This window comes from Crocodylus siamensis, chromosome 5, assembly GCF_052110815.1.
Source record: "Crocodylus siamensis isolate JL-2025a chromosome 5, ASM5211081v1, whole genome shotgun sequence".
NCBI lineage: Eukaryota > Metazoa > Chordata > Crocodylia > Crocodylidae > Crocodylus > Crocodylus siamensis.
Genome location: NC_143399.1, coordinates 199,666,928 through 199,670,449, shown reverse-complemented (window position 1 = coordinate 199,670,449; position 3,522 = coordinate 199,666,928).

Sequence of the window (3,522 nt, the reverse complement as noted above, 5' to 3'; positions counted from 1 at the left end):
GATCCACAGGTAAGGTTTCTCTCATGGGTCTTAGAGACTTCTATACTCTACCTGTTCTGTTATTTGTTGACTCTACATACAATACATTCATCTTAATGACCCATCCAGTTCATTCTACCTTTTATTCTGCATCTGAATAAACCATGTATATAGTTAAGGTCTTGGGTCCTGTTCTTCCTCTGTAGAGACACCAGAGAAGGGGAAGCTGGGAGTAAGCTGCAGTTTCCATCTCCAGCACATACACCCTGCTGACCATCTCCTTCTGTTGTAAAGGGAAGTACACACTGGGTTACACAGCATTTATGTATCCGAAAGCTCATGTTTTCAGTTGCAGAAGATGATTGGCTACAGATGACCAAAACTCAGCAATGTTACTTTCCTGTGATTGTGGAGTACCCCGGATCATGTTGGGTGCCCCCTTCCAGGTATACGAAGCAAACTCCTCTGGAGAAATGTCACTGCAGCCAGGAATTGAAACGTAGTCCTCTTTGACATAAGACATCCCAGGAACTCTTCTGGGGTTGAAAATCCTGACACATTTCAGGAACTTAATTGCAGGCTGCCCACTCTCAGCATCGCTGATGCACTTTTTCAGCTGAATTATCAACAGCCAAACAGAACAGGTGCATCAACTTGCTGCATTGCTCAGTTGTTACACTGGTGACATTTTCAGTCCTGAGAAACTTCTGGGTGTTTCCTCCAAAAAATGAACATGTGTTTCAAGGACAAACAGGAGTTCCTCCATTTTCATATAGTCATATATGTTAGAGTCGGAAGGGACCTCAATAGATCATGGAGTCCGACCGCCTGCATAGGCAGGAAAGAGCACTGGGTTTAGATGACCCCAGCCAGATGCCCGTCCAACCTCGTCTTAAAGACCCCCAAGGTAGGGGAGAGCTCTACTTCCCTTGGGAGCCCAGTCCAGACCTTGGCCACTCTAACTGTGAAGAAGTTCCTCCTAATGTCCAGTCTAAATCTACTCTCTGCTAGCTTATGGCCATTATTTCTTGTAAACCCAGGGGCGCCTTGGTGAGTAGAGCCTCCCCAATTCCCTTCTGTGCCCCCATGATGAATTTATAGGCAGCCACGAGGTCGCCTCTCAGCCTTCTCTTGCGGAGGCTGAAGAGGTCCAGGTGCCCCAGTCTCTCCTCGTAGGGCTTGGCCTGCAAGCCCTTCACCATATGAGTGGCCCTTCTCTGGACCCTCTCCAGGTTATCCACATCCCTCTTTTGCACCCAAAACTCTACACAGTACTCTAACTGTGGTCTGACCAACACCTGATAGAGGTGGAGTATCACTTCCTTGATTCTGTTTGTCATGCATCTGCTGGTGCTTGATAAAGTGGCGTTAGCTTTGCTGATGACTTCGTCACACTGACGACTCAGGTTCACTTTGGAGTCCACTAGGACTCCGAGATCCCTTTCCGCTTCCGTGCTGCCGAGCAGGTCATTTCCTAGGCAGTAGGTGAGCGGACATTTTTCCTCCCTAGGTGCAGCACTTTGCATTTCTCCTTGTTAAATCGCATCCTGTTGTTTTCTGCCCATTTGTCCAACCTGTCTAGGTCTGCCTGCAGTTGTTCCCTGCCCTCCGATGTGTACACTTCTCCCCACAGTTTTGTATCATCCGCACACTTGGACAGAGTAGACTTCACTCCCCCGTCCAAGTCACTGATGAAGACATTGAAGAGTATTGGTCCAAGGACCGAGCCCTGCAGGACCCCACTGCCCATTGCCCATGTCCTTCCAGGTCAATACCGACCCGTCCACCACCACTCTCTGGGTACAACTCTCTAGCTGATTTGCCACCCGCCGGACTGTGTAATCATCCAAGTCACAGCCTCTTAATTTGTTCACCAGTATGGGGTGGGATACCGTATCGAAGGCCTTCCTGAAGTCCTAAGTAAACAATATCTACTCCTACTCCTGTGTCTAGGTGTTTTGTAACCTGGTCATAAAAAAAGCCTAGATTAGTCAGGCACGCTCTACCTGCTACAAACCCATGCTGGTTTCCCCTCAGCATAATTTTTCCTGCTGGGCTCTCACATATATTTTCCTGCTGGGCTTTCTCCAAAGCAAAGAGAGTGCATGGTCTCTGGCTTTCAAACGTAGCCATTAGGTCAATGAGTGGCTTGTACAAATCATTAATGAAACGCAAGGCAATTTTTAGCATCAAATGCAGGGTTTCATGATTTGACAGCATTCTCTCAAAGTCCTGCAATGAATGTGGTGCCAAGTTGCTATGTGAGCAAGGCATGTTTCATGCGTGCTATCGGGAAACAGTCCAAGACACTACAGTTGTTTGAGCCTTTTTCATGTATGCACCAGCATCCATGTTGGAGACAACCATGTTGTTGTAAGCAATTTCCTAATTTTGCATAGTCTGAATGACTGCTTGTCCCGTCCCACTCAGTGGGGTGAAGGGAGAGGTGCTTTTGCAATCCTCTGTGCGGCGTGGTTAGGCAACACTCAAACAATTTACTGTTTTATTTTGGTTAACTCAATAATAACTTTCAAACCCTTGGCCAAGATTCACTACTAGAAACATTCACATGAGGCAAGGAGAAGGAAGGAGAACTTGAGAGAAAAAGAGAAAAGGAGAGAGAGAGATATCACCACCCCTGGATCCTGCGTTGTCGGTGCGTGTCTCTGTCGCTGGCGCTTCTTTCTTGATCCGTGGGTGATGGGTCGATGAGCGTGCGTTTTCCTGTCCGCCTTTTATCTTCTTCCCTCACGGTGGCTCCGCCTCTGGCTGTCACTCACTCGGACTTGCGCAATTCAGAGTTCTAGAAGCTTCCCCATTTGAGTCAGTGGGCTCATTGGGGGTTTCTGGTGGTAGCTGAGTTGACCGAAATGTGACCTTTGTTGTGCACATGCTCAGATCAGCAAACAACAGACTTTATACAAGCTGCAGCTTAAGGAGGCTGTTACAGTGCACTGATCTGCATTGCTTCCCACTTTCCCCAGTACTTGTTACTACAGAGTCAGCACCTGCGGCAATGTGCTTGCTTACAATGTTTGAGACAAACCGTTTAACTTCAGGCTGTCCCCAGGTTATTTCAGATGTTTAGGCAACTTTTAAAACAATTCAACTCCGGGTTATCACACCACCCCGTGGCTCAAATGTTGTCCTTTAGGTCCTCTTCGCGGGTGGTGATTCTCACATATCGGACAGAAGGAGTGAAAAGAGACGAGTTATCATACAACGTACTATAACAAGACCAATCATCAAAAATAGAAATCCGATTAATACTGTTATTCCAATTTGTATTAACCACTCTCCCCCCCCGTTAGTCCCAATGACTGCAGGAAGGAAGTAAACCAAGAATCTGGTGAGAGTCCATCGAACCAGTCTTTTGGTTGAAGGGACTGAAATAGTTCAGCAGCTTGATCGGTGATTTCCTTCATTTTAGCACGAGCTTCCTCAATAGAAGTAGTGGCATTATGGATGGTTACACAACGTTCTCCATCAGTCAAATTTAACATACCGCACACACCTTGTTCCTTAAGTAACATCATAGCTAAG